General features: G+C 35.9%; 1 protein-coding gene across 1 annotated transcript in view; it reads left to right on the top strand.

Annotated features, from left to right (window-relative positions):
• Positions 1-7645: 7645 nt before the first annotated feature.
• Positions 7646-11903, top strand: part of B3GALT1 (beta-1,3-galactosyltransferase 1) — a 95595-nt gene continuing 91337 nt past the window's right edge. The window contains exon 1 of the mRNA XM_058809505.1: positions 7646-7755. The gene's annotated coding sequence lies outside the window, so the exon portion shown is untranslated. The remainder of the gene's footprint in view (positions 7756-11903) is intronic.

Genomic DNA, 11903 nt, shown 5'->3' with positions numbered 1-11903 from the left:
TGGGGGAAAATACAGATGACTAGAGAAGCTTGCACATTTACACATTGACGGACTTGCAAAAATCTTTCTGTTTCATCCTAATCCTAATTTTTTAGGCTATTCTCTGATCAACTAAACTGACATCTTAGCAAAAATTATCAAACCCATTTTCCTTTGAGCTCCACTTCCAGTTTAAAAGCTCAGTCATCCATTAGGCACTTTGGACTTCAAAGATGGTGAATCAGACACATAGCTATGGCATGTGTAACCTTGGAATTCATTATATTTTTGTATATTGGTTTGGTATTTGCCCCATTTTCTAGAACAATGCAAGACCCAGACAGACAATGTTGATTGATCCTGGTTTTTTTGTTACAGTTTAAGACATATACCTCCATAGTTGACTCTTTTCACATCTGAAATTTAGAAAAGATTAATTATTTTCCCTTTGTAAAAGGAAACATAATTGCCGTATAATCTCAAGAGCCCAAAATTACTTCTTCAATCTGATTTTGTGCTTCCTTCAAATTACACTTTTTAAAGAAGGAAAGGAAGAGAAAAATCAAACAAGCTAATTTGGATTTTATAAATAAACCCACAAACCCCAGATTCTCAGTGCATAGAGGAAAACTAATTGCTTACACAATACTTCTAAAAGTAATAGGGGAAGCATGCATTTCTTTCTGGAAATGAAAACATCTGGGATCTGATATAAATTTTGGAAGAATGATACATTACACTTGATTTATTTATATAATGTCATTGAAAATCTTCATGTTGGAAATTCCAATCTTGAAGTAAATCAAGACAAACCATAACCGGAAACTAGGTATTATTGACTGTTTAGGTACTTAAATACACTGCAGCACTCTCATTCTTCCTCATGAGAGCTGGGAATAACAGAGTCTGGAATGTATTTCTTATCCTTGCACAAATTTTGGAACTCATGGGTTCCATTTTATAGAAGAGGGAGAAAAGCCTAGAAGCCATGGAGGGAATCTGAATTCCCCTGAGTCCTACTCATTAGGCTAACTCTCATATTCCAGACATAAATGGTTAACCACGTCTTTGCCACCTTGAAACAGCAAACTCAGTTTGAAACTATACATATCTAATTTTTCAGTGCTATTTGGGACATGAAAACATTATGTTTGTGATTACCAGTTATCTTCTAAATAAGGTGGAACTTTTAAAATTTTAGTGTGACCTGAAGGGGTGTTTTTTAAAACAGTTCTGTTAAAGGACAAGTAATTGATCAGATAGTTTCATGTGTCAATAGTCATCACAAAGAGCTTCTAGTGACAAGAACCTCTTAATTAAGTTAAATTAAATTAAATTTCTTGGAAATATTTTTTAGTCTTCCAAAGACCCCAGAACAGGGTTTGGTGGTCTCTGAACTATGTCTGAAGGTTTGGTCTGAGCTTTTAACTCTTCTGTCCATTGCAACTATTTGCTCTGTCTATCCTGCACCATTATAAAATAATTATCGTTCACGACTCACAACAATAAAGATCAGTAGCATCAGTAGCATTCTGCCAGGAAGGGGACTGGAGGCAAGAGAAGAGCAGAAGCAAAGAGTGTGAGATTATTCATGTGCTGCAGTTCTGACTCAAACAAACCACAAATGCCAAAGGGAAAGTGTCTGATTCAGTTCTATGGGTCCTTCTACTTGGGTAATTCAGCAGAAAACAACTTTGTGATCCTGATAAACTTGCTTTCAAACTCCTGTCTTGGCTGTGCTACTAACAGAAGGAGCAAGCAGAGAGGAGAAACAAAGCACTGCTTTTCCTGTCTTCACACTCTGCAAACTCTCTCTGCACCTCCAGTTCCTCTCTGGTAACACTCATGACATCATTCCTCTGCTAATCTCTTCCTGTGTAACACACTTCCAAACATGATTTCTCACACATAACCAGGGAGAGGAGATACTTGGCATAAGAAAAATGAAATCAGAGACAGAGGTATCTTGAAAGTTTAGGACACCATGTGGAAGTTTGGACAACGCATGACGTAGGATGTAAGAGGACAAAGGAAGCAGGAAAGAGAGAGAATTACGCTCACATTGCCATTGCAAAGTTCATCCAGCTCAAAAGTATACACCAGCAGCAACTGCAAATACAGTTCACTTCTTACCCTACTAATCCTCATTTTACATTCTTGTTTATACATAGCCCATTCAGCCTTCAGCAGCAGAGCTGTCTGAGATTTGTAACATGATGTTTCATGGATGCATGAATATTTGAGCTGTAATTATTTTATCCAAACAGGTTTGTTCTACTTTAATCAGAGTGCACTAGATTTCAAAATATGTGTCTTTAGAAAGCACTGAAGGGGAAAATAGGTATCAAAATCTTATTAATTGTATACACAATAAAAAAACCCAGCTGTATAGAGCAGCACATACGGGTAGGGAAAAAAGAGGGGAAAATCATACAATTATTTAAAGCACAAAGATTAACTATTTAGACTGCTACTAGCAGGCAAATTAGTAATAGATACTGGTAGTCTCAAATACTTGGTAATAATTAATATAGGATGATGAAATACATTAAAAAATAAAAATTAATCAAGAAGAGTCTTTTCTAAAACAGTAAGTCAGCATCATGAGCTAAAAATTAAGGAATAAGACACTCTAAGTTTAACAGTAATTTTTAATCAGAGGCTGAAACGTCAAACAATATAACTAAGATGGTTTTGCAGTTAGCAATTGATCTGCTGTACATTTGAAAAAGTTTCTAGGGCAAAAAGAAGTATAGCCTTTTGCATTACACTGTAATGAGCAGATTAGTTAAATGAAGTAAGAACTGTAATAAAGCCCATTGTATAACCAGGAATGCCCCATCTCAGGCAGACAGCTGGTTTGCTCAGTTCTCATATCAAGGTACAGTATTTCTGGAGCACTGATTTTTCATCAGGATGGAATCCATAATGCTACAAATGTGAAGAGGCACATAATCAGCCCTCTTCTTTTATACAAAGGATTATAAAAGGAATTAGAAAACATGGACATTTTAAGCAGATTTAATTGTTCAGTTGAGATAAAAGATATTAAAAGTACTAAAAATAGGAACTACTTTTTTTTCAAGTGACAAAGCACCAGATATTATTTGTTCTTTCACCCAGCAAACAGAAACCAGTTGTTTGGATGTCAGCTGTTGAAAAAATCATTGTGTGGAAGTTAAAATGCTCGCTGGAAAAGCACAGTTCAATTAAGCATGGTCTGCACAGATCAGTCAGAGAGGTCATGCTTTACTGACACAGGAGTACTGTGAAGACGTTACTGCCATGACTGATGAAAGGAATTCAGTGGATTTATGATACCCTGATTTGACAGTGCCCTTCCCTCAGAAATTAATGACTACAAGACAGTGCTAGGATATCAGGAGTAAATGAAACTGTTAGTTAAAAATAAGAGCTGGAAAAAATACATTTGAAAGCTTTTTTTTTTTCAGTGTTTTTGGGGGGAATTATGTAGGTCTAAATCAAACTTCTAGTACACACAAATTATTTGGCTTGGGACAAGGATACGGACTCCTTTTAAAGGGCAACTAAATTACAGGGAGATTACATTACCCAAAGGAATCAGTAGATAACCGTGTTGACTGTTATTTAAGATGCTTAATACAGACAAGCTGAACAACCACTTACCATGGAAAAATAATGCATTGTCCCATGGTGAAACACAAGATCTTTACTGTGTCTTTGGAAAAACTCATGCATAAATTAACTGGTGTGTACCTACATTCAGCATCTTTTTAAATGCCTGCTGGGAAGATATAGATGTGTAAAACTTATTTAATAAATTCTATCAGTGCCTCTAATGGAACAAAAAACTTCTTATATAAATATTAAGCCACCCAATACAAGAAGAGCAGATCTAGTACAGAGTCTTTGTAATTTCTGACAGTACTTGAAAGGTGTCATCTTCTATGAAATGCAGCAAGTTTTCAGAGTAATTCCTGAAGAGCTTTATCAGATACACATTAAAAGTTCTTTGTTTCCTCTAATTTAAACTTGTGCTATTAAGTTACATTTTAAAAATGCTGATTTTTCTCCCAGATGAGAATTGGTATAAAGTAAGCAGAAAGAAAACCAATACTGTCAAAGTCCAACTGGGCCAGAGAATCAGAAATTATGAGTGCAAGAGATAAGCTTGAAACTAGGATAAGGGATAACAAAGGGCTGGATAAAACATACATATCCATAATGATGGGGTATTATCACAATACTCTTAGAATCAATTAAACTTTCATTTGTTTTTTTCCCCTGAACTTTTCCTTCCCTTGATCTGGTCTGAAGGGATTGTTCATGCTTTTGAGATCACTGTTTTCTGCAAAGGAGACAGTCTGCCTTTTCTGGTTCAAATGTTAAGACACCATGGTCCTTGGAGCTTTCAGCCCCAGTGTAGGTACTGAACATGCACAGGGATCCTTCCCCAGTGAACTCATTACTCCAGACTCCAACATGGTTTCCTCTGCTTCACAGCACGTCATGTACAAACACTACCCCTACAACTCAGAAAACTGAGATTTCCAGAGGGTAAGCTGATCTGACTTGGTTACTGAAACCCTGCTGTAGATTCCAAAGGAACTAGAGCAGATGGAGTGACACCCCTAGCTGATTATTTGTGAGCAACGGGAAAGGCAGTTCAGGTATGGACGAACACTGGAGCTCATTATCATTTTAACCAAGCCATCTTTATGTAAAGGTTTTAAAACAGAACCAAGTTACCATGGAAACTGATTGAAGCAAAGATTTAGTGTAAATTCTTTTCTAGACAATGATAACAGGACTGACAGGTGGGCTGTAAAAGGAAAACTAGTGCAACACAGAGTAAGGCATGTTGACCTGTTTCCCCTTCTCAGAAGTGTTGCCATTTATAGCTCTGCTTTATCTCTACATTTTCTATGGTGATACATTGAAAATACTTTGGAAGAAGCTCCCATCTAAATGAACCTTTTATTTTGTCATTATCATATTTGCAAGGGGAATATACAAGAAAAGAGCAAAGAGCTAAAGGGCAGGGCACTCAACTTCTTTTCCCAAATTATTCTGTCTTACTAGAACCATCAGGGAGGGAGAGCCATCTCTCAGGAAACACATTTGCATAAAGTGCCCTTTCCCACCAATGTTTATATTTTGGTCTTGAAATACACTGGAGGTATGTTTACGTCCTAGCACAGTGCTCCCCTTGTATACTGTGAAAGAAAGTAACAGGAATTAAGGGATTTTACAGAAGAAATACCTCTTTTCCCTTTCCTATAAATTTAAAAATATACCTATTTTCTGTAATCCTATTTAAAAAATTATTTGTCTCTGTAAATGTCTTTCTTAGCCTGATGGATGATGGTAAAAATAACAGAGATTAGAGTACCCAGCCCTCAAAGCACAGTGCCAGAGTTTTAAGAAAGGAAATTGGCAGAATGAACAGCAGAGCTTGTACCTTTTCCACTTGGAATAGTTAGCTGGCAGCACTGGAAAAGATTTCAGCATATGAATATGCAATTTTTATTTTTTTTTTTAATTCTGTGCTGGGTGTTTCTACCTGCTGTGCTTAATTTCAGAATCTGTTATCATTAGAGAAAAAAAATGTCTTTTGCAATATAATATTCTACCAAAAGGAAGGCAGGAGAAGGGGGAGGTTCTTGATTTTGTCCTGATACTTTTCTAGCCCAAAGTTTCTTCTTGGTTCTACTTCCCAGATGAGCTGTGTTTGTACATGGCCTTCTGACACAATCTATAAAACAATGTTCTCCCAAGTTTTTGGAGGTTTGCTATCATCAACAGACAGATTTGGTCCCAGTGTACTGGAACCACAACAGAGAGTCACCTTTTCCAGCAGGTTTGCCTTGCAGCTAAAAGTAACAGCAGCTGCTGCTTTTGTTGTCAGAAGTAAATATACTTCTCACCTTCAGTCTCTGCCTTTCTCAGCACTGAGGGGGTGAGGACTTGACAGATGGTTCCTGCTAAGAAATCACAGATAAAATGGTATTTGGTGTACAGCATAAATTTCCAGGCAAATAAGAATATTTTTCATTTAATATCATCCCTGTGAAAAGCTGGATACTTAATGAAATGTGGCATGCTCTAAGGCAACACATTTTACATGTTAAAGTGTATGAGGATGAGCCTCGTGGCAGAACTCCCTGATAAATGATGCTCAAGGCAACTTTTACTTGTCATAAGTGAGTTTTGATGCCTGTGTTTATTATAAGTAAAGCTTTTTTGGTAATCAGACAAAAGGAAACACGAATCCTAATTCTACTCTTTTTAAGCTAATTACATCTTCTATTCTGTCCACTGTACAATATTTGGGTGTCTGAGCCACAGAAAGCTGCCAGTCCAGGCTCAGCTGTGAGGCACACTTGTGCAGAGCTTTGTGCAGTCCTTGAGACTGGACACTCATGGACTCCTTGCATTGAAGAGAGAACCATTTAAAGAAATTCATTTAAAGTACTTCTATGCTTTTTGTCTTCATTTTGGCACAAATACTACTGGAAAAAGATGAAAAAAGATAGTTGCTATCCTTCTCAAGCAAATAAATTCCCCATAAACATAAATAATATTATGAACATAAAAAATATTTCAAAATGTGTTTTTAATTCTAGAAATAGTATCCCAATAGTCAACCGTTTAATACAACTGAAATTCCTTGGCACTATCGTACATTCCAAATTTTAATTATTTTTCATATCTGGTTGTATGACAAAAATGTGTTGTTTCAAATAGTCTTCATCAGATTCCACTAAGAAATGTTCACCTTGGACTTCCTTAAGTAAGTCAGAGTTTTAGAAATAAGAATGTTGGTAATAGTTAAGGTCATAACACAGGACAGTACAAGTTGAATTTAGAACTTCTCACCTAAAGGCATGATTATTCAAAGCAAAGGTGGGAAAAAGAAGCAAAAGAGATAGAGAAGGGATTGTTTGGAACTGGAAAAAGCCAAGATATAAGTTCTGGGTGAAAAAAAAACAATCACAACAAAAAGAAACAAACCCAACAAACAAACAAACCCCAAATCCCCCCAAAGAACAAAACAAATCAAAACACACCACCAAAAAACATCAAAGAATGATAAACTAGAAAACAGAACAGATGAACCTTAGAACCACAGTTCACAAAATTGCCATTTGCAATTTAAGGATATCAGAATTCTGTGAAAATCACTGAACTTTGCAGAGGTGTCTCACATAGGCACCTTGCAAATTTCAAGACCAGGCCTAAAAAAAATCAGGTCAGTGCTGCAAGTAAACTAATCTGTGACACCTCTCAGCATCAGTGGTCACTCTAAAGGTGTTGTTTGGGCTTCCAGAGGACAACTTGACAAACACTTGTATTCTCTGCTTCTCATAGGCATGCATTTTCTGGTTTAAGATACGCATTATTTCTACGTGTTTGTGTTGACACATTTTGTGAAAAAAATTTATATAAAGAGGTTTTGTGCATAGAATTAGGTGGCTAGCAGCATAAAATTATGACAGTATTCATATCTGTAAACTTATTACTTCAGTACTTGACCCAAAGTCTCTAATTGTTCTATCTATCTCTGTTTTCATGGAAGACAGAAAAAAAAGCAATGAGACAAGAAGTCTGTCATTTGCACATATGTAACTCATGCCTTTGTCAATGCAGGTTTTTCAATATACAGTTCACACTGGTTTCATATGTGATGAGGAGACAAGCAAACAGTGGAGAAGAGCAGCCGTAGATACAATGCAGATAAGCAAGAAAGAAAAATTAAGGATGAAAAGACGGAGCTGTTTCTAAAAAAATGAGGTAAGGATTTTAGGTGATTCTCTATAAAGTGTAAAATATATAATAACAATAATAATTGCACCAAATAGTTTATCCTGCCCTTCCTAGTATTTCTGAGAATTTCTTCTACATGTGTCTAGGACATATAAACACACAATACATAATCCCTACTAACTCCCATTCACACAATGAATTTCCTTTTTGAGCAAAATTGCTGTTACTCTCAGTGCAAATAATTGTTATACTGGTATCCTACAGTTCTTTTAATAAAATAAATTTCCTGTATTTCATTTTATTTCCTTTAAATAAACCATTATACTAGTTGCTACAGGAAGCCAACTGAGTAGTGGTTGGACAGAGGAGTAAAAGGGCGTTGTGCTGTGTGTGCTCCTGCTCCCTCTCCACAGCCCCAAGTTCCCAAATCTTAAAATGTCCTGTCCTCAAACCCTTGGGGCATTACAAGCACAGTGCAGAAAAGCAACATCTGCTATCACCCACCCCTCCCTTATACAGGTTACAGGTGGAAAGTTTGTTTAGAGCTTGAGCATACTTAGATTTCCTAAGCATGACCAGAGAGGAGTAGAAATATCTTTACCAAACACCAAATCTGGACAAACAGGGAAGAACAATTAATCCTTTCCTCATCTGCTCTCCTGCTTTGGAGAAAAGTTGCTGCACCACTTATAGTGTCACAATAGGAGCATAAATGTGGTGGAGACTGTATAACCTCTATTCCCTAAAACAAACTGAACACTGGGTTCACTGCACATTACCTGGTGGAACTGTTCATGACAGAAACATCCTATAAACTTTTTAGTGATACTTACTTTCAGAATAGTCTGAAATTGTATTTTTGCCACAAACAGAAGATGAAAAGAAAACTACAGCTAAACATTACAAATCTATCTACTTAATCAATATCTCTCCCTTCCACTCACAAAACTAAAGCTAACCTAAGATGCTGGTATAGCAACACACATGAAGTATTAAGAAATGGTTACAAGGTTTTGCATTCCTAAGTAACACCATCAGCTTATCACACCCATTTAGTATATCCACAAAGCAGAAATTCCTTTAGAGTTTGGCCCTGTATAAGTACTTTAACTCATGTACAAAATCCTTACTAATGCTAATATTTAGTTTTCATAGAACAGCATCTAATGCTTCCAGAGAGCATGCTTCAGAAGATTGACTCCAAACCTGGGTTTAAAACTGAAAAAAACACATGCTTGAATTCCCAAGAGCTCTAAAGACATTAAAAAATACAACAGTCCTTAGCCAAGCCTCTATAACTATAGTTTGTAGTTTGTATACAAACTATACAAAACTCATTATTACTATTAACATATCAATTATGTGCTGCACAACTCATGATAACACAATACTCTGCTGCTGATAACTTTGTACAGTTTGCTAGCACTGCCACACGTTGGGACATCCTGCCACTTCCAGGTGTGCTGCTGATTGATGGCTGCTGCATGCTTGCAGAGTATCAGCAAGGATGCCTCCAATGGGAGAAGCAGCATCGTTCAGCTGGAGTTTCTCTAAGCCATCCAATATTCATCAGTTACAAACTTGGGAATGTCACACTGTAAAATCTACAGGATAAAAGACACTGCATGGTGTTACAGCTGATTCCATTTGCCATATGCTATGTTATTATTTTGCATTACCCTGGGGAGGGCAATAAAAGGGAAAGAACAGAACACACTCAAGGCATACAGAAAAACAAGGGCAAATTGCATAGTTCTTAATTATATCAATAAGGTCTGTAACTGAAACAGAGATGCAACTAAATAATGAGTTGAAAGTGCAATACTCTACTTTCCAACTACTGAAAAGCAACAAACTCTATCAGGAATATTTTAACAGGAAGAAATTGCCAGCCACTACATGTAGAGGTCTAGAGACAACATTAAAGCAGATTTGACTTAAAAGACAGCAAATGCTATGAGCAATGCTGCACATATTCCCAAAATATGGCTTTACATCAAAGATAATTTTACATGGAGTAGTCTGGAGAAAACATTTATTCAGTAATCTCTAAATGATATTCCATAGGCACAGCTATAATAAAACCAATAAATTAATTATTAAAACAATAAAGTGGGAGGCTATTTGCTGAAAACAGTTAAAGTAAAACAATAATTAATTATGTCCATTTGATATCAGGTAAGTGAGCTGTCCCTAGGACCTAAGAAATTTCAAAACAAACAACTCCACACTTAAAAAGGCTTTCTCTTTACAATATATCAGAATTCACAAGCAGAATTATCTGACTGAAACAAAATCCAGCCCAGGTTAGATGATTCTTTGGGAGCTATTATTCAGTCACCACTGAAATTTTAAATGAGAAATATTGTGATACCAAATACCAGAAACATACAGGCCTGCTGGTTTTAGGAGTAGTCTGGCTTTAAATGCCATAGTCTATTGAATAAGAAATTTTAAGATCTGTTAAAAGAACAGAATATTTTCAAATTATTAATGATAATTGTGCAGTATTTCAGATGACATCTTCAAATCTGTCATCTATTCAAGTGTTCCATTTGAGCAGCCAAAAAGTAGATTGCTCCATTTAGCCAGAACTCTAGCAGGATTAAAGCAGATGGATTCTATTAATTCCAAATATTTCCTATTATGGGTTATGCAGTGTGCTTTCATGTTAGTTTTTACAGCTATTAGGAAGATTTATTTTTTTTAATAAGTCATTTAAGTGTCTCAATGCCATTTGAAGAAAACAGAAGCTCACAGGAGAGTAAATAGAGGATCATGGCTGTATGGCCCTTGCTAGTTTGTACTGACTACCAAAACCCCCTGGGTGCAGTTTACCAGTCTCAAGGTTTGCCACTGCACTGGTTAACATCTGTAAATACTTGCTGCCCAGTGATGGTAGGAGAGGCCAAGCTGTAATTGCTGTGCAAATTACTGCATCCATTTATACCTTTCAGCTGATGATAACACCAACTCATGACACATTCTCCAGTGTCTTATCAAAATCGATGAAGTTTTCACACATTTATTTCAGTGTGTGTGCCATTCATGCTCCTGTTCCAGCCATAAAAAAGGCTGGTGGCAGAAATGACTGATGTCACTAAATGAAGGTTATTATTCAGTGAGAGATAAAGAAAGAAAGGGAGGGAAAAAGCCAGTTCTCACTACTATACTCAAGGGTGTTCCTTGTTAAGCAAGCAGGAATCTTGAATATGGCTTAACTGACAGCTCAAGTTTAAAGACACAGTGTTGTAAATAGACTTGCTAAATTACCAAACATTCTTCTATTATTATATTCTTTAAAGGAAATATGTTTATTATTAGATGACAGAGCAATATTTGTGTATTTTTTGTTCTAAGAGTGAATTTAATTCCATACTAATGAAAGATAACTAGTGTTTAACAGAATTAGTGTTTACCTTACCCAACTACATTGGGAATTGAAAGCTAAATTTTAAATACTTTGATTTCTGCTATTCTGATAAACTCTGTCACCTTGACAACAACCAGAAATGAATGCATTAGTTATGATAAATTTTCAGAGCAGCAGTTCTAAATTGCAAATGGAAAATATCTTTTTAAAATACTTAGTAATTTCTTCTGGAAAGACAGAATGTTTAATTAAATGTGGGAAATAGAATGTCAGTATGAATTCTTGAAACGAAAATCTTATCATAGCATGGCCATTATTTCTACTACAATTTTTTACGAAACTTACAAATGATTCAAGTTTCACATTGAAAAACTCAGGAAAAAAATCAAGAAAATTACAAATTATAGAGTTTGGGATTTGAGGTCAAGAAAAGAATAATGTTCCATAGTTTTCTCATGATGAAGTTTTTTCTGCTAGTTCAATTCATTTAGGCACTTAATTTTTTTTATTAATTGATCATGACAGTACTATAGTATAATATTGATTATCTTACATGTGTTCACTTTCAATGTGTTCAGTTAGTTTAAGGAAATCCTGGTAGGCCAAGAATTTGCTGTGTTTCAGAGGAAGTACATTCAATTACACTCCGCAAGAAGATCAGAAATAAGGTATTTTTATCTAACCACGGTTTTTAAGTAAGCAAGGTTGACAAGTGGTAGTATCTTAAGAGTATTTCAGAAACGACAGAATCTTAAAGATGTAGCCTATTGAAGACCACTGACCACTATAAAACCATCCTGTC

The sequence above is a fragment of the Ammospiza caudacuta genome, chromosome 8 (assembly GCF_027887145.1).
Source record: "Ammospiza caudacuta isolate bAmmCau1 chromosome 8, bAmmCau1.pri, whole genome shotgun sequence".
Lineage (NCBI taxonomy): Eukaryota > Metazoa > Chordata > Aves > Passeriformes > Passerellidae > Ammospiza > Ammospiza caudacuta.
This window is presented reverse-complemented; position numbering and strand designations above follow the sequence as displayed.